Source organism: Trichosurus vulpecula, chromosome 6, assembly GCF_011100635.1.
Source record: "Trichosurus vulpecula isolate mTriVul1 chromosome 6, mTriVul1.pri, whole genome shotgun sequence".
NCBI lineage: Eukaryota > Metazoa > Chordata > Mammalia > Diprotodontia > Phalangeridae > Trichosurus > Trichosurus vulpecula.
In genome coordinates, this window is record NC_050578.1 from 245,695,739 (window position 1) to 245,716,040 (window position 20,302).

The 20,302-nt window shown below is 42.8% G+C and overlaps 1 pseudogene; it reads left to right on the forward strand.

The window, feature by feature from the left end:
- Positions 1 to 12,650: 12,650 nt before the first annotated feature.
- Positions 12,651 to 16,620, forward strand: LOC118853570 (annotated as a pseudogene).
- The last annotated feature ends 3,682 nt before the right edge of the window (positions 16,621 to 20,302 follow it).

Here is a 20,302-nt window from a genome sequence, read left to right on the forward strand (position 1 = left end):
CCCAAATACACCCCTCCCACTATCCATCCCTTGTATCAAAGATTAACAAAGAAAGAGGGGAAAAAGCATTTGGCAATATTAATCAACTGAATCAATCAACTGAATTGGACAATGTAGGCCAGAGATGGGGAACCTTTGGCCTCGAGGCCACATGTAGCCCTCTAGGTCTTCAAGTGCGGTCCTTTGACTGAATCCAAACTTCACAGCACACATCCCCTTAATAAAAGGATTTATTCTGTCAAACTTAGACTCAGTCGAAAGGCCACTCCCGAGGACCTAGAGGGTCACATGTAGCCTTGAGGCCACAGGTTCCTTACCCCTGGTCTAGGCAATGTTTCTACACCCATAGTCCTCTATCTTGCCAATGAAGGGAGAGGTATCTTTTCCTCATTTCTTCTTTGGAACCAAGCTTTGTCATTATAATTATATAATGTTCAGGGGTTCTTGTTTGTTTTATTCTTTCCACTTAAATTGTTTACATGTTATTTTCCTTGTTCTTTTAATTCTTCCTTTGGTATCAGTTCATACAAGTCTTTCCATGCTTCTCTGAATTCTCTCTATCCATTGTTTCTTAGGACACATTAATATTTTATTACATCCATGTACTATAATTTGTTTGTGTTACAATTTCCTAATCAATAAACTTTGCTACCACAAACTGTTCTGCTATAAATGCTTTGAGGTGTACGAGACTTTTCTCTCTACCTTTGACCTTAGCAGTGGGATCTCGGAGTCAAACGAGAGTCAGGAGGTTTCCTCTCGAATCCAATGGGAGAGAAGTAGGGCATAGGTGAGTTCAATCTCCATTCCCCACTCCAGATTGGCTACGGCATGACACAAGACACATTCTCTATTCAGGAAATTCTTGGAAGTAGCTACTAGGCTTGGTCAGGGTTAGTACTGGCCACTAGTGAGGGACCTCCTAAGAAAGAGTTTAAATTTGGGATTAGGCATTTTCAGCATATTCAGTATACATGTACTAAGTGACTACTATGTGCCACTCACAAGAATAAAAAGACAAAAATTAGTCTGTCAAAGAACTTAAATTCATTGAAAGGGGATACAATATGAAGGAATAAAGGAATGAATGAATGAGCATTTATTAAGTGCTTACTGTTTACAAGCACTGTGTTAAGTGCTGGGGATACAGATAGGAAAGTAAGACAGCCCCTGCTCTCAAGGATCTCAAACCTTGTTTGGGGAGACAAATTGGGAGTTCAGCTGTAGGGTGGGTGGAAAGGTCCTCATGTTCTAAAAGTCCAGTAGAAGGGCAGATGACAAAACCCAGGAGTCCTTAAAGTGCATCAGGATGTTTTCCCTGAAGTGTGGAGGGCCTCGCTCCAGGGGACTAACCCACCACTAGTGGAAAGGAAGAAGTGGGTCTAATGATTGGGGATTCTAGGTACCCTCTGGAAATGAGTCATCAGCATTTGGCTAGGAGGTAAAAAGAAGAGTGGGGTCAGCTATGTTTGCCTCAATTTCCTCATCTGTAAAATGGTCTGGAGAAGGAAATGGAAAACCACTCCTGTATCTTCGCCAAGAAAACCCCAAATGGGGTCATGGAGAGTTGGACATGACATGACCGAACAACAACAAAGAACTGGCAGAAAGGTTCAGGGTGGGTTCTGGACGGCCTGAGGAGGGCGCCTAGCTCGTCATTCATCTAGAACCCTGGGAGGCCTGGGTAATTTGAGGAGGGAGAAAGTAGTAACAGCTAGAGTGGGAACAAGGGGTCAGGGAAGACTTCAGAGATGATGCTGGTACTTGAAAACATTGAAGAAAGAGAAGGATTCTGAGAGATGGAGATGAGCAGAGAATGCATCCCAGACGTGTAGACAGCTTCCATGATGCACTCCCTTCCACATGATACAGGGATGCTGGCCTGCTGTTCTTTGAATTGTTGTTGTCACTGTCTAGTCTTTCAGTCCTGTCTGACTCTCTGTGACCCCATGGATCACAACATGCCAGGCCTTTCTGTCCCCCACTAGCTCTCAAAGTCTGTCCAAGTTCACGTTCCTTGTTCCCATAACACTCTCTATCCATCTCATCCTCTGCGGCCCCCTTTTCCTTTTGCCTTCAATCTTTCCCAAATCAGGGTCTTTTCTAATGAATTCTGTCTTCTCGTCACATAGCCAAAGTGTTTAAGCTTCAGTTTCAGCATTTGACCTTCCATGCAACAGCCTGAATTAATTTCTTTAAGTATAAGTTCCTTGAGTGACATTCCACCTCCCAGCTTACATCTCCATTCCTTTACTCTGATTGTCCCTCCTTCCTGGAGTGCTCTCTCTCCTCACCTTCACCTCTTGGATTCCTTGACTTTCTTCAAGAATCAGCTAAAATCTTATCTTCTGCAGGAGGCCCTTCCTAGTCCCTCTAGCTGCTAGCTCTCTCCCCTTTAAGGTTACCTCCCAGATAACCTTCATATATCTTATATGTACCGTGTGTGTGTGTGTGTGTGTGTGTATGTACGTATGTACATGTTGTCCCTTTCAATAGAAAGTAAGTTCCTTGAGGACAAGGACTATTTTCACTTTTAGTTCTATTTCTAGGGCTTAGCCCAGTGCCTGGCTCTCAGTAAGTGCTTAATAAATGCATTTCTATCCATGGGACAGGAAATAGAATATAAAATACAAGGGACAACTGTTAGTCATGTTTGGCATCTCAATAATTTAAAAGGAATGAGGATCAAAAGTGGCCAAAACAAAATGGGAAAATAGGAGATTTCCAGAATGTGATCAGTGTAACAGGACAGAAGATTTGTGTAGAGTATGATAATTATGTCCTGCTCAAGACCTCCTTGCAGACAACAGCTGTGGACATTGGGACTTTACCAGGAAGCTGTGGCTTGCGAATGAGAGGTGGTTGAACAAGCTCCCGTCCTCAGTATAACAGGCGTTAAAGTATTACTGTAATGATTGAGCCCCAGGGGCAGCAACCAGGCATGGAGAAGCAATTAATTAATTGTGGGAGTTAACTATAACTTCTAGCAACAAGAAGAGCAAAGGGCTGAGGATCTTGCTTTTGGGATTAAATACAAAGGGCAAGGGGAATTTTGCCATAGTGTGCAGAGAGGTAGTGTATGATGGTTGTGTTTCAGACGGAATCAAATATATATGTAGAAAGTGCAAATTAGTCTTACTCCTGGAGGAGAAACATCTTATTACTCCTGAGATTTTGGGGGGCATTGGGGGAGTAGGTGGAGGAGGTTGAACTAGACCTGTAGAGGAAGGAAAACATATCAACATCTTTCCTGCAACATAAATTCTTAGTCGGCTAGGTGGCACTATAGTGCCTAAAGCCCTGGCTCTAGAGTCAGATAGAATACAGTAAGACACTTATTAGCTGTAGGACCCTGGGCAAGTCACTTAATCGCTGCCTGCCTCAGTTTCCCCATTTGTAAAATGGGAATAATAATAGCACCCTACCATCCAGGGTCACTGTAGGGATCAAATGGGATAAGCACATTGTCTGACACATAGTAGGCACTAAATAAATGTTATTAATACCATTATTTTAGAGAAGCCAATAGATGTCTGAGGCAGGATTTGGACTCAAGTTCTCCCATCTCCTCATTTGTTCTCTATCCACTTTGGCATACTGCCCCTCACTCTCTAGGTTATCAAGGAGAATAAAGTGTTTCTTAAAAGAGTGGGAAAAGTGCTGCAAAGAGAAAATAAGGGGAAAAAATCTAAAGACGGAGAAGGGAATTGAAACGTTGTTGAGAAGTTGGAGGGCACAAGAATGTGACGCAGAAAGGCAAACAATTGCAACTATGTCTTAGGTGTAATGGTCTTTCTTTTGGGAGGCTAGGAACTCGTGGAAGAAAGTCCCTTCTTGTGGATCATTTGGATCCACATGTGCCGTAAGTAGGTGGGTTAACCGCTAAGGGCCAGAGAAGGAAGAGATGAATAGTGGTGAGATCCTAGAAGAATTCTGAGAGGTCCTTCCAGACTCTGAATGAGCTGAGATCAGTCACAAAGGCTATGGACAACCAAAAAGGCTTTGACATGGGATGCTGCCAGTAAGGGAGATAAGCATTGTTTGGGCAGATGGAATAGCAGAGAGAGGGCGGAATACCACTTTTTTCTTCTGCCAAGAAGAAGACTCTTCAGAGGAGGAAAGAAAGAATAAAAATGGTTAATAGTATGTTATGTGAGGGGTAGAAGGGCACCTGGGGCCCTCCCTGAGTTTCTTCCTTCAGGTCTGGATGAACTACATTCCAGGGAAAGTGAGAGAAGGGGGAGATGTGACGCCCGAACTGTCATTAGTGATTTTGGAAATACCTTAGCCAATGGGTGAATAGAAGAGGTCCTCAGCAATGGAGAAGGGCAAATATAATACCAATTTTTGTAAAATGGAGAAGGATAGAGTCTGCAAATTCTAGGCAAGTGAGATTAATTTGGTTTCTGGCAAAATTATCTGATGCTGATGGGTTTTGAGCATTTAGAAAGGGTGATGTTGATCATTTAAATAGGTCCTCTTAATCATGTTTGTGTCCTGGACCCCTCTGCTAGTCTGGGGGAGCCTATGGACCCCTTGTCAGAATTATGTTTTGAAATGCATAAAATTAAACAATGGGGTTACCAAGGAAACAAATTAGATTGAAATACAGTTATTAAAATATTTTTTAAAAACAAGTTCATGGAGCCCAGCTTAAGAACCCCTCCATTAAATCCAGTAACACCAAGCATTGGTCAACCCAGAACAGCTTAATTTTGGGGGGTTTTTTGGACAAGGTTACAAGACTGCTGGGACAGCTAGGTGGTGCAGTAGAAGGAGTACCAGGCATGGAGTTGTTAAGACTCATCACTCTGAGTTCAAATCTGGCCTCAGACACTTGCTAGCTGTGCGACCCTGGGCAAGTCACTTAACTCTTTTTGCCTCAGTTTCCTCATCTGTAAAACGAGCTGGAGAAGGAAATGGCAAACCACTCCAGGATCTTTGCCAAGAAAACCCTAAATGAAATCACAAAGAATCAGATATGACTTATTAGACATGTGAACTGCAAAGTCCAAGATGAAATCTTTCATGGTATCAGATCAACATGATGGAGTGATGGGGGCTAGATGACAATTAGTATATCTAGATGGATTTCATACATTTTGAATGACCAGACTGAGTGGTCATTAATGGGTCCTTCGGAGTGAAGACTTTGGTGGAGTCCCCAAGGCAAAATTACCTTAGCCTTGTGCTATTTGACAATTTTATCAATGGCTTGAGTAAAGACATAGATAGTAGGTGTCAAATTTGGAAATGCAATAAATTTGTGAGGGATAACTAATACTGGATTCCAGAGGATCCAAAAAGACCTTGGTGGACTAGGCTGAATCTAATAAAATGAAACTTTTGTTGTTCAGTCATTTCATTTGTGTCTGACTTTTTGTGACTCCATTTGAGATTTTCTTGGAAGAGACACTTGAAGTGGTTTGACATTTCCTTCTCCAGCTCATTTTACAAATGAGGAAATTGAGGCAAATGGGGGCAAGTGACTTATCCATAGCTAGTGAGTGTCTGAAGCCAGATTTGAATTTAAGAAGAGGACTTCCCGCCTCCAGGTCCTACTGTGCCACCTAGCTGCCCTAAAATGAAACTTAAAGAGCATAAATGAAAATTCCTAGACTTGTGTTCAAAACAAAACAAAAACAAAACTTCACAAGTGTTGAATGGAGAAAGTGTGCAGAGAGAATAGTGATTTAGAAAAAAAATGGTCATGGGATTTGGGTAGATTATAAACTTGGTGAGTCTACAGTCTGACTTTCTCTGTACTTCCGAAGACTCTGTTATGCTGACATTGTGGGTAATTCCACCATTGCACATGGCAACTCATCCTTCTTGTCCTGTACCAGTTTCATTCATACCCTCCCTTAATCCTTCACAGAGACCTAGGCCTAATGCTGGAGGTCTTTATCTGTCCACTCTTTGGTTACTGGGCACAAATCTCACATTTAGAGTACCTACAGTTATTATGTTTATATGTGCTATAAAAGCTGTGATTCTTAGCACCCTCTGCCCCCTTTTCAGTCATTTCATCACAATCACAGAAGAAATGAAAGGAAGCCACACATCATTTATTTTTAAAATAAATACACATAAAAACAATTTTTTAATATTTAAAAAAATTTCGCGTTCCAAATTTTATGCCTCTTTGCCTTCCTTCCCCTCTTCCTGAGACAATAAGCAATCTGATATAGGTTATACGTGTGCAATCATGTGAAAAATTTCTACATTAGTTATTTTGTGAAAGAAAACTTGAACTAAGGGGGAAACAAGACTGTGAAAAATAGTATAATTTGGTCTGCATTCAGATATCATCACTCTTTCTCTGGAGATGGACAGCATTTTTCATCATGAATCCTTTGGGATTGTCTTGGAACATTGAACTGCGGAGAATAACCAAGTCATTTCACAGTTGTTCATTGTACAATATTGCTGTTGTTGTATACAATAGTCTCCTGGTTCTGCTCACTTCACTCTACATCAGTTCATGTAAGTTTTTTCAGGTTTTTCTGAAATCATCCTGCTTGCCTTTTCTTATAGCCCAATAATATCCCATTACAATCATATACCATAGCCACTCCCTAATTGATGGGCATCCCCTTGATTCCAATTCTTAACTAGAACAAAAAGAGCTGCTATAAATATTTTTGTACAAATAGGTTCTTTTCCCTTTTTAAAAATTTTCTTTGGACAATTGTAAAGAACTTATAATGAAAAATGCTGTCCACCTCCAGAGAAAGAACTGTTGGAGCCTGAATGCAGATCAAATATACTTTTTCTTTACTTTCTTTATTTTTCTTGGTTTTTTGTCTATGTTTTCTTTCACAGCATGACTTACATGGAAATGCGTTTAGCATGCCTACACAATGTATAATCTATGTCAAATTGCTTGCCTTCTCAATGTGGAGGCAGGGAAGGAAAGAATTTGAAACTCAAAATTTGAGAAAAAAAAGAATGTTAAAATTATTTTCACATGTAATTGGGGAAAAATAAAATATTAAATTTAAAATAAAAAAGAAAAAGCATTTCTTTGGGATACAGACCTAACAATGGTATTGCTGGATGAGGCCACACATTAGTAATGACCTTCTCTTTATTTTTCTTTGTTTCATAGGTTGCCACCGCCAAAGAGTTTCTCTTAGGGGTCACTCCACTAAATACAGCTTTGTCCCCATTTAGTCGGGATGATCCTTGGCTAACCCACTCATTCTAAAGCCAAGACTTAGCCTCTTTTTGTATTCCCAGTGCTTGGTGCAGTGCCTGGCACACAGTAGGTGTTTAATAAATGTTTATTGACTGATCATATACAACGACTTTCCAGATGGCAGAACTTGCCAGATCTTACAATCAACTGACAGCCTTCAAGAACCTTGGATTACCTCCATACCAGGATGAGGGCATAAAAAAATGTAGGCATTTTTGGAGAAATGATTTGAAATAGCCCCTAGACAAATGCAATGTTAGACTGTTAAGAAAGGTCTTACTTAAGCAGCTTGGTGTTTTGAACAATGTTGGTCTTCTTATCAGAAAGATCTGGGTTTGAATCCTACCCCTGCCACATACTGGTTGTATGACCTTGGGTTAGTCACTTAATCTAGTCACACTTGCCAGAAAATTCTCTAAAACACTGTTTCAGAGCACGCATTGATCTGCATTGGCAGAGGGAGTTTCCTCACTGGGAGTCCCTTATACGAATGAAATCACAAGTTTGGCTTAAAAAAAAAGAAGTCAATGTTCTGAGTGACTGGAGGAAGAGTCCTGTTGTACTAGCCCAGAGAATATACCACACATGCTTAGTTCTGATGCCATATTTTAGAAAGGAATTTGCCAAGATGAATTGTGCCCAGAGGAGGATAGCCAGAATGGTCAGGACCCCAGAGATCATAGCATTTCTTTCACTCCACTTAGGTTAAATGTCCTGGAGTGGTGCAGGTTTAGCCAGAAGAAGAGCAGACTTAGGGGAGGGAGGGGCATAATCACTGGCACCATCACATGGAGGCAAGATTAGACTTGACCTGGCTAGTCTCTGAGGTCAGAACTAGGAGCAATGGGTAGAAGTTGCAGGACGGTAGAGTTCATTCAGAGCTGCCCACAAGGGAAATTCCAAACAATTAGAGCCTTTCCAAAGTGGACCGGGCGGCCTGGAGTTGAAGGAGGCTGCCCCCTGCTGGAGGTCCTGGGCTTTAGTCAGGATGGCCAGTTGGGATTTGTGCTCTAGTGCAGGGCAGAGCCCATGAACCCTGAGGTTCTTCCAACTCTCAGATTCTGTGCAGCCCCAGAAAGGTCCAGAGAAGAGTTAGAGATTGGTAAAGAACAGAAAAAATAAAACCTACCAGAGAGAAGGTAGAACAGATGGGAGCTAGTAACCCACTGTAAACCCTGAGGGCCACCCAGGACCCTTTTCGATTGGGTGAAGGAGCTTGAGTACAAACAGAAATGGAGGTGAAGACAAAGGACGTTCTCTGTAGAAAGAGCCCATAAGGGTTTCAGGAGGAAAGTGGGATGTATTTGAAAGAGATGCAGATTTGTAGTTCAAGGAACTGGGTTCCAAACTGGGCTCTGTAAAATGTGAGCATCGGGGAAATGATCTCTAAATCTGCCTCCTTGAGTAAATCATAAGATTTCCTCATAAGCAATATGATACAAAGTGCACCAAGACCAGTATAGACCCACTTCCAGCCAGTTTGGTTATGTCCAGCAGGGGACAGGCTTGCTACTTTTTTGTTTTAATCTTCAGTCTCTGGCTTTTCTCTTTTCCTTTTTCCTTTCTTTTCTTTGCTTTCTTTGCCTCTCTTCTCCCCTCCTCTCCCCTCCCCTCCCCTCTTCTTCCCTTCCCTTCCTTTCCTTCTTTTCTCCTCCCCTCTCCTCTCCTCTCCTTCTCTCAACTACCCCACTCTTCTCCCTTCTCCCTTTCTCCCTTTCTCCCTTTCCTCTCCTTTCCTCCCCCTTTCTCTCCCCTATTCCTCTCTTGTGCCCCTCTCCCTTGTCTCTTCTTCTCCTCTCCTTCCCTCTCCCCCTCTTCCCATCTCCCTCTCTTCTACTCTCATCACCTTCTCCTTCTCTCTTTTCCTCTCCTCTTCTCCCCTCTCTCCCCTCCCTCTTCCCCTCCTCCTCTCTCTCCTCTCTTTCCTTCCTCTTTCCTTCCCTTCCCTTTCTTTTTTTCACGTGGGGTAAGTAAAGGAGCTATGTCCATTCTGACCACGACCTGGATGTTCTCCAAGTTTCCTCCAAACTCCAAATTGATCCAAGTTCTAGGACTTGGGGGAAAGGTCATGGCTTCTTCTTTGAATAACTTGCCAACACCAAGGGCGATGTTGAAGATGTTGTCTAGATATTTGTTGATTTGATAATTACATGCATTTTTTGCTTTTTGCCTGGATCTTCGGTATTATTACAGAAATCACTAACATGTCCTGACTGGTGACACAGTTTCAATATGTGGGCGCCCACGCAAATGTTCTGAAATGGTCTTTTTGGCCACTGTTAATGGCAAAATAAACAAATGTCCAAGAGGGAGGGGCTACCTCCATTCTAGTGAAGGATTGTTGCTGCTGGTCCTACTTTTAGGATGACATCAGGGGATTTGGGGGTAGCATTGGATTACAGTGGAAAGAGAACTGGATCAGGAGTCAGGAGGACCAAAGTTCAAATCCAGGCTATGCCATAAACTACCCGCATGACCATGGGCAAGTTATTCAACCACTTTGTGTCTTGGTTTTCTCAGATATAAAATGAAGGGATTGGAATAGATCATCTATATAACCAACCTCCTGTCCTTTTTGCAAAAACTAAGGAAATGATTAGCAATATCATTGGAAACTGCTAGGGTAACCAGAGGTTACCTGGAAAAACATGCCTTTCCTGATTTTGGCCAAGCTCCATGCTTAGGTACGTTGGGAATAACAAAGCCCAGGGTTGCTCTGGCTATATTGGTGAAGGGCCCTTGTGCTTTTTAAAGATGGTGAAGCATTACCCCAAACAAGAAAACCCTCTCCCTCTTCTTTTGCCTTTCCCTCTCTCTTTCCCTCTCCTCCTCCGGCAAATCACATGAGCCCTTAGAACAGATCTTCTCCCTGGAGAGATGGAGGCAGGGCTGGTCATCCACTGCCTCCCTCTACATACACCATAATGATTGTTTCCACATGGAGGCTGGAGCACAGAGACTCAACTGGACAAGCCTGAGCCTGGGCTCCTGGGTGCTTTTCTGTATTGTGTGCTTTCTTTGCTAAGGAGATGATTAAATCTTGATCTTGAGATCGACTTACCTAGACTTGGAGGTGACCTTGTGAGTTTTTGAGGTCCTAAGTACTTGAGTCCATTGGGTTTAGTGGCAAGGGCAGTTTTTACAAGGGATAGCTGTCCACTGACAAGAGAAGGAGTCTAAACCTGGGCCTGGCTGGCCAGTAGACATGGACTTTGAGTGGACAGTGTAAAGCCAAGATGAAATGACCATTGCGAGTAACCTTAATTCAGTAGCATTTTAGTGTTATTTCCTACCCCTCATCTATATGTCACCTCTAAGTTTTACAATTTCTATTGAGAGCACCACGATCTTTCTAGTCTCTGAGATTTACAACCTCTGTGTTATTTTCAACTCCTTACTCTCCTCTCACCCTATAAATCTAATCGGTTGCCAACTCTTGCTCTTCCTACTTCCACAACATCTCTGGCATCATTACCTTTCTTATCAGACATCTAGGTGGTGCAGCGGATAGAGGGCTGGGCCTGGAGTCAGGAAGACCTGAGTCTAAATGTAGTCTTAGACACTATCAGGGTGACCCTGGGCAAGTCACTAAATCTCTGTTTGCCTCAGTTTGCTCGACTTATAAAAGGGGAATAAGAGCAGCACCTACTTTGTAGTGTTGGTTTGAGGATCAATCGACATAATAATTATAAAGTGCTTAGTACAGCAGCTGGCACACAGTAGGCACTGTTTTAAAAGCTTATTGTTGTGGTTTGGTCATTTTCAGTCAGTCATGTCTGACTCTTCATGTTGCCATTTGGGGCTTTCTTGGCAAAGATATTTGGAATGATTTGCCATTTCCTTCTCCGGCTCATTTTACAGATTGAGGCAAACAGGGTTAAGTGACTTGCCCAGGGTCACACATTTAGTAAGTATCTGAGGCCAGATTTGAACTCATGTCTTCCTAACTCTAGGCCCAGTGCTCTATCCACTATCCCACCCAGTGCCTCTTAGGCAGTTTGTTGATCGATTGGTATTACTGTAGTTACCATCCGTGTGTATGTGTGTATATGTGTATGCGTGTACATGTGTGTGTATATTTTGTTTTCTAGGTTATACACTCTTTATTCTGCATCACTTAACACAAGTCTCCTCATGTTTCTCAATTTCTCATCTTAACTGTTTCTTATGGTTTGATAATATTCAACTATATCCATATGCCACACTAGGTTCAGCCATTCCCCAATCAATAGGCGCCAACACTGTAGTTTTTTTGCAGCCACAATGGGTGCTTCTACAAATGCTTTGGGACTTTTCGTTCTGTCATTGCCTTCCACGGCATACATATCCAATAACTGGATGGCAGACTCAAGAGATATAAAGAGCTTTATGACTCCTATTTGTCTTGGGGGCCGGTCTATGCAAAGACAGGGTGGTGGGAAATGAAGTGTCCATCACAGGGAACAATAAGGAGTTATCGTTTGGCTCTAAGAAAGCATTTACAGAGGAGAGTAATGTACAATAAGCCTGGAAAGGCAGGTTGAAACTAGATTATGAAAAGCTTTAAAGGATGAGCTGAGAAGTTTGAATTTGGCTCTAGAGGCAAGGGGGAACCACAGAAGTTTCTGGAGGAGAGGAGTCACATGGCCAATTTATGCTTCAGGAAGATTGTTTTGGTAGCTGTATGGAGGATAAATTACAGTAGGTAGGGGAGGTTGGAAGTTGTGACTCTAATTAGTAGGCTGCCTCCACGTGGGACACGGAAAAGTAGGTGGTGGGCCTGTGAGTGAATAGGAGGGAAGGGATGTGAGACAAGATATGGAGGTGGGATCCATATGACTTAATAGCTGATTGGATATGGGAGGTGATAGAGAGGAAAGAGGCACATTTAGGTTGAAAGTTCTCTTGAAGTGGAATGGACTTAACTGGAAAAGAGCAGGTTTCCCTGAACTGAAAATTTGCAAGCAAAGAATAAGTTCTTTCTCAAGAAGGAGTTGGCTGCCAGTATCCTTTCCAACTCTGAGATTCTGTGATTGAGTCAGTTCTGGGAAATCTGGTTTTCTGGGAAGCTTTCCTCTTGTCTATTTATGCTCTGTTGCCCTGAATATGTCCTTCGGGAAAGTCATATGCCTTGGACTGTCCGCTATAAGCCACTAGAGGTCTTCATCACAGAGGGTAGAACAGTGAAGATGTTGGGTCATGAGGTCAAAGAGAACAGCACATTTAATATTTTCTAAACTCTTGTTTCTGTTGTTTCGGGGTCAGAGGTAACAGGACGCTCACATGCATTCACCAGAGAGAAGACATAAAGCCATCACTCTTTCTCACTGACCCACTTTAGGGTGGGTTCCTATTTAAAATGTCACCCAGACAAATGTCGGTCTCATGACTCTTCTCAACTTGTGATGACAAGAGTAAACTTACTGACCTGTTCTAGGGGATGTTACTATTTAAAATGCCACTCGGACAAATGTCTGTTCTCAAGACTGTTCTCACAGTGTACTGACAGCACTGAGTGCCAATTAACCTATATTCTCATCCATAATGGATGAGGGTGAAATGTGGTTCAGGATGCATAAAGAGGCAAGCGACACACTGAAAGACGATAACATGACGATTACTTTGCTGGCTTGGTGGATACACTCTGATCTTCCGACATATGGAAGAGAGTAATGAAGATGACCTAGACAGTCTGGAAATTGAAGTCAGTGTCTGGTGTCTGGGGTGACTTAGTGACAATCTGAGAGTATGACAGACACAGTAGTTACCTCAGCTCAACTGTTGCTGCTCTTACTGCAAGGCTGCAAAAGATTATAGATCTTGAATGGGAAGGTATTTTACCAGTCATTCTGACCAACACCTTCATTTTATAGGTCAAGAAATTGAGGGCTAAAGAGGTTAATTGACTTGTCTGGGTCAAATGAGCAGTAATTGCTTGAGTTCAAATACGGCCTCAAATACTTCCATGCTGTGTGACCCTGGTCACTTCACCCTGTTTGCCTCAGTTTCCTCATCTGTAAAATGATCTGGAGGAGGAAATGGTAAACTGCTCTAGTATCTCTGCCAAGAAAACCCCAATTTTGACCACAGAGAGTTGGATACAACTCAAATAATGAACAACAAAGACAAGGGATTGAGCTCATCAGTTATAAAGAGCCATGAACCAAATCTAGTGTCCAAAAAATAGTGCATTTTAGAATAAAAGAAAATCTCGTGAGATTGTGGTGTCTTTGAACCTGCAGCAGAGGGAAAAGACCTTGATCTGTTAAGGGCCAGAGATCTGGCCTGCTGCCTGTGTTCCATTCAGGCCTTGGATGAGTTTTATATGAAGTGGTACCTATGGACCACAGCTGGAATCACACGAGAAAATAAAGTACATCATATGAGAGGCAGAGAAGTTATGGTACTATCTGTGGGAATAGGCATGTGATGAGCTCAGCCAATCCCCTGGGGCAGCTGTGGGATTAAGCTAAATTCTGCAGATGCATTTTCTATAAAGGCAAGAAAATGGGGGCGGGGAATACACATTGTATATAGGGGAAGTACTTTGAGAGCTCCCAGATGCACAACTGGAAGCAGCTAGCAGATAGTGAGATATCAACTTTTATCAGTAGAGAAGGAATATCATGACCCCCATCTGAATAAATGGGATTTAAAGAAGTCTGGCCAGGCTGAGTGTTTGTTCAGGTCCTGACATGACATGCTTTGCAGCTCTATGTCATTTTGAATTTTCAAGATTATCATCTACCCAACCACCCACCCACCACCCAAAGAGCCCAGCCAGAAAATGATCTCATATGTAGCTATGGACTCCTGGATTGGACTTTGCTCTTTTACTTTTTGCCATATGAGTGGCTCATATAGTGGGAATAAAAGCGTCTATGTAAGCATCTAGGTGGCACAGTGGATAGAGTACTGGGCCTGGAGCCAGGAAGACTCATCTTGGTGAGTGCAAATTTGGCCTCAGACACTTAACTAGTTGTATGATCCTGGGCAAGTCACTTAACCCTGTTTGCCTTAGTTTCCTCATCTGTAAAATGAGCTAGAGAAAGAAATGGCAAACTACTCCAGTATCTTTGCTAAGAAAACCCCGAATGGGGTCATGAAGAATCAGACATGACTGAAAACGACTGAACAACAACAGCAAAAGGAGTCTATTCCAACTGTTGTCAGTTCTGGGCAGATAGAGGACACCTCCTAGCCTTGATATACATCCCATTAAACCTCTCTGGGCCCTGCTTGCCTCATTTGTAAAATGGATATAATCCTCTTTTCTCTTTTCTTTGTTGAAAATCAGGACAACACTGCCCCTTCTCCGATATGGGGTATCTCTCTTCTATTCAAAGAGCTTTTAAATATCATGGGCAGTGGTTCAGCAATAATATCGTTCAGTTATCAAATGACATAATATTTGTAAAGCATTACACTTAGCACAGTGCCTGGAACATAGTAGGCCCTTAATGAATGCTTTTTTTCCCTTCCCGCTTCTTTCAGAACTTAAAGACACGGCAGCTCTGGGCCAGATGACTTGAACTCATCAAAGGTGCTCACTTAATCTCTGCTTACTTATTTTGGGTATCAACTCTCTCTTTTTATATTTGTTCTGTTATTTCCAGTGTAAGAAAGTCATTGACCTAAAAAGAGAAAACAGAAACAAAATTAAGACTTAAGCAACTTGACCACCCATCTGTGGCCAATTATTATCATCTAGTCCACCCAAAGCAAATGTCCCCTCCTTTACCCCTTTACCTCCTTTATCCCTCTTTACCCCTCCTTTTTTCTCTAAATGTGGCTGCCCCCCACCGTTTTGTTATCTGTAGCTTCCTTCATCAGTGTCAGCTCATTCTAAGCTTTTTTTTTTTTTTAAAAAAAGGACTGTATCTTGCTCTCATAATTCACCTTCTGTTTCCTGGCTTCGCTTCCAGTTTCTGGACATTTTTTATTTTTTACAAAATGTAAGTTGGCTGTTGCATTCCCTTTGCATCGACATTGGTTTCATCAGACAAATCCAATTTATCCTCCTAATTGTAATTGTTTCTCTTTTTCTTCAGAATTTCGCTCTTGAGCCCCTCAGCCTCTGTTCTCTGAGCCCAGTGGAGGAAGCGCCACCCAGAAACTCAACATGTCTATTTTGAAGATCCATGCAAGGGAGATCTTCGACTCTCATGGAAACCCCACCGTTGAAGTTGATCTCTACACTGGAAAAGGTCAATTCTGAGCTGCTGTGCCCAGTGGAGCTTCTACCAGTATCCATGAAGTCCTGGAGCTCTGAGATAATGATAAGAGCTGCTACATGGGGAAGAGTGTCTCAAAAGCGGTTGAGCACATCAATGAAACTATTGCCCTGACCCTGGTTAGCAAGAAACTGAATGTTATGGAGCAGGGGAAGATCGACAAATTGATGATAGAGATGGGTGGCACTGAAAATAAGTCTAAATTTGGTGCAAATGCCATATTGGGGGTGTCTCTGGCTATTTGGAAGGCCAGAGCTGTTGAGAAAGGTGTCTCCCTGTACCACCATATTGCTGACCTTGCAGGCAATGATGAAGTCATCCTGCCAGTTCCAGCCTTCAACGTGATCAACGGTGGCTCCCATGCTAGTAACAAGCCAGGCAGGAGTTCGTGATCCTCCCTGTTGGAGAGGCAAATTTTAAGGAGGCCATGGGCATTGGAGCTGAAGTCCGCCACAACCTGAAGAGTGGGAGTAAGCAGAAATATGGACAGGATGACACCAATGTAGGGGATGAGGGTGGCTTTGCTCCTAACATCCTGGAGAATAAAGAAGCTCTGGACCTGCTAAAGACTGCTATTAGTAAGGCTGGCTATACTGATAAGATCATAATTGGCATGGATGTTGCTGCCTCAGAATTCTTCCAATGTGGGAAATATGACTTGGACTTCAAGTCTCCTGATGATCCCAACAGATACATCTCCCCTTCTGAGCTCGGGGACCTCTACAAGAGCTTTATCAAGGACTATCCTTGGCCAGGATGATTAGGGAACTTGGAAGGATTTCACTGCTACTGCAGGCATCCAGGTGGTAGGGGATGATCTCACAGTGACCAATCCCAAGTCCATTGAAAAGGCTATGAATGTGAAAGCCTGCAACTGCCTCCTCCTCAAAGTGAACCAGATTGGCTCTGTGACTGAATTTCTCCAGGCATGCAAGCTGGCCCAGTCCAATGGCTGGGGAGTGGCTGGTTTCTCATCATTCTGGGGAGACTGAAGATACCTTCATTGAAGACCTGGTGGTGGGCCTCTGCACTGGGCAGATCAAGACTGGTGCTCCCTGCTGATTTGAGCATCTGGCCAAGTATAACCAGTTTCTCAGAATTGAGAAAGAGTTGGGCAGCAAGGCTAAATTTACTAGAAGGAACTTCAGAAACCCTCAGGCCAAGTAAGCTCTGTGGCCAGGAGGCCTATGAGCTCACAGGCACCAGTCACCTCTGTAGAAGTCTGGTCCTGTCCTAAGAATGGGCAGCACCAAGTACTAGACCAGTTTTGTTTTGGGGGCAGGGGCCTCTGCTGCTTAACTTCCCTCTCCCTTCCACCCTTCTGTGATGTTCTCACTGCTTCATTAGAACTGTCTTACACCAGAGACAACCTGACATGTGGCTCTCTGTCGGAAAACCCTTATCGTGATAGAATCACCTGGTCTCACCCCCAACCCTGGTGTTGATGTGTGGAGCCATGTACTTGTGATACAGCCCCGATGAGCCCACAGGCCAGATCCTTAGTGTCTTCTATGTGTAGAATAAAAGTATTCAGCAACCCACTGAAAAAAAAAAGAATTTTACTCTTGAGCATTTCTCATCTCCCCTTGGCTGATTTCCCCCTAAAGCTTTTGAGTCCATGGGATTCTACTCTTTTTTACTCTGAATTCTTTGAAATCTGCTTTCCCCGAATCTAGGGTACATGACAAACTAGCCCCAGATTTCCTCTTTCATTACAAAGTCCTGGATGGAGTGGTCACTCCTCTCTAAGTTTCCTACACCAGGAACCTGGGAATCCAATCTAGAGTAGAATTTCTCCTTGTTTCTTCCTCTATGTTTTTTTCCTTATAGGCTATGCTTCTGATTTTCAAGGACTTTACCACCATGATTCAACTGCCTCTATCTCTGGAGCACCATGACCGCCCCCTTCTCCCATTGGTCCCTTTCTTCCTATGCCTCCGTTTTGGGGGTGGGCCCAGGCTGGCCATGCCTCATTCCCCTCTCTGCTGTGCTTCTGACTCCTCACTAGTCCCTTCTCCCTATCTTCTCAGCACTCTTTTATGTGTCATCTTATACCATTAGAGTGTAAACTTCTTGAGGTCACTGACTTTTCTTTTTGCCTGTATTTGTATCCCTACTTCTTAGCACTGTGACTGACACATAGTAAGCATTTAATTAAAAAAATCCACTTTGTTATATGTCTTTTTTAAAATTAATATTCTCCCCCCAATTACATGTAAAAACAATTTGTAACATTCATTTTAAAAAATTGAGTTCCAAATTCTATCCCTTTCTCCAACTTCCCTCCCTGACACTGTTATCTGCCTTTTGAAGGGTGAAATTATCACTAAGGCAAGATATGAAATTATTAGCCATGAAATTATCTGCTTTTGGTAGAGAGATGTCTGGATAATTGAAGTGCCCAATCAGCATTATGTCATGCCTCAGGGCATGTTTCTCAAACTCCTCATCTATTTCCTCTTTCTGTCCAAATGGTCTGTAGTATATTCCAGTGACAGAGTCACTTCCATTTCTTCCTCCTTTGACCTTCACCCAAATATTCTCTGTCATACTTCCCTACTCTGGTTCCTGTATATCTTTACATTGTAATCCCTAGTATACAATGCTACCCCAACCCTACCTGCTTTTACCCATCCTATTTCTTCTGAACAAAGTATGCCTATCCAGAGCATAGTCCAGACACGGTTTTCATTCCTTCAAGTTTCAGCAATACCTATGAGGTCAAGTTTGTCCCTTTGCATTGAAATCCCTCATGTTCATTCCCTAAACTATGGGCATTTGTCTATAGACACCTAGGGCCATGGATTTTACTGGCATTTTCCTTCTTTTTTTTATTACTCTCTATGGTATCTAACTTGAGGGACATGCACCCACCACAGCCTTTTCCCACCTCAATCCTTTTTTAGCTTAAAGCCCTTTTGATTAGATTCATAAGACATCTGACAAATGCACTGTTACCATTCTTTGTTAGGCATGCTCTATCTCTGTCCAGGAACCTGTTGACTCTGTTGTAAGCTATTACCCAGAAATGCAAATCCCATTCTCAGACATTACCTTCTTAGTCAGTTAGAAAAAAATCTTTTTTCCTATTTCTTCATTTCTTGCCTTCACTTGGCAAAAGGGAGGAAAACACAACCTATTTCATTATGGTCTTCAGTTTCTTGGCCAAGACTTCATAACTCTTGGAAGTACTTCTTTTTTTTTTGAGGGGGGAAGGCAGGACAATTGGGGTTAAGTAACTTGCCCAAGGTCACACAACTAGGAAGTGTGTCAAGTGTCTGAGGCCGGATTTGAACTTAGGTCCTCCTGACTCCAGGGCCGGTGCTCTACTCACTGTATTACTCTTTTTAAAAAATAATTAATTAATTTTTAGATTTCAACATTCAGTTCCACGAGTTTTTGAGTTTTAAATTTTCTCCTCCTCCCTCCCCTCCCCCTCCCCAAGAGAGCATGCAATCTGATATAATTTCTACATATACATTCATATTAAACAGATTTCACATTAGTCACGTTGCAAAGAAGAATTAGAACCAATGGAACGAACAAAACAAAGAAGAGAGAGCAAACAGTTTGCTTCGATCTGCATTCAGACACCGTAATTCTTTCTCTGGATGTGGATAGCATTTTCCATCATGATTGGCAGTACTTCTAAGGTTCTATCTGGAAGTGCCATTTGCATGACCAGGAGCAAATAGTTATCTGGATAAGTTGGATAAGTCTTGGGAGGTTGTCTGTCATGCTTTGGACACATACTGCAGGAAGATAACAAACTTCTCTGTTGTTGATACCAAGATGACAAATACTTGCCTTACTACCCCAAAGCAACTCCTCCTCCTCCTCCTCCTCCTCCTCCTCCTCCTCCTCCTCCTCCTTCTCCTTCTTCCCCATTTCATGATCTTTCACCTGATAGTTTCTTTCTCTCAGCTAGGACATTCTTGGGAGGACAAGCTGTTCTTCCTCCTTAGAGTATTCAGCTTTCTCTTTTTTAGGGAGAGCCCCAAATTTGTGTGTGAGGGGGTTGAGTTTGTGTGTGTGTGTGTGTGTGTGTGTGTGTGTGTGCATGCGTGCCTGCGTCCACTAATTGTATAGTTGCTATTTCCCTTTCTCCTCTGTGCAAAACTGTTTTCTCTCTACCATCTGAACAAAGGTCAAATCCCTCTTCCTCTACCCTAGAACACATTTTCCTTCCCACTAAAGCCTGCACAAGAGTCCCACAGGAGGGCCAGGCATGGATAGACTGCCACATAAATGGGGTAAGGGGTCATTTGAGTATAGAGTGTTGAGTGTACTGGGAAGTGATTCTCTGTATGTCTGAGGCAGTTGGGCATCTCTCAGGAGCACTGAGTCCTAGGCTAAGAGATACAAAGTGCAGGTGTTGCACTTGTAGGGGTGTTACACCCCATGGAGCATGTTCTGGCTAGCTTCCCTAGCAACCTCCAGGTACAAGTATGGCTCAGGTCTTAGCAGTATGAGATGACAAAACAATCCCTTTATTAACCATGAAGTGGACTTTAAAAAAGGGAGTGATGCCCCCTCTTTCTCTATCTTTTCCCCCAATCTGAGGCAGGACTATTTGAACCTCTCGCTCAAGGTTTGGGGAGGTGTCTTCCTCTTTCCACCTCCCACACAGCTCAGCATCATTTTTGGTTGTAAGTACATGACGGTTATAACAGATTGTCCGGCCTGAGTGAGCCTGAACCTGGGTCTGGGGATGCCTTTTCTGTTTTATTTTTTTTCCTAAGTATAGGTAACTATGCAGCAATCTTGAGATGGATACTTCTAGCTTGGAGGCAACCTTGTGAATTCAAGAGTTCCAGAGATCCAGGGTCACTCAGTCAGTGCTGACTGAAACAGGATGTATGTTCATGCAAAAGATAACCAGAGAGGA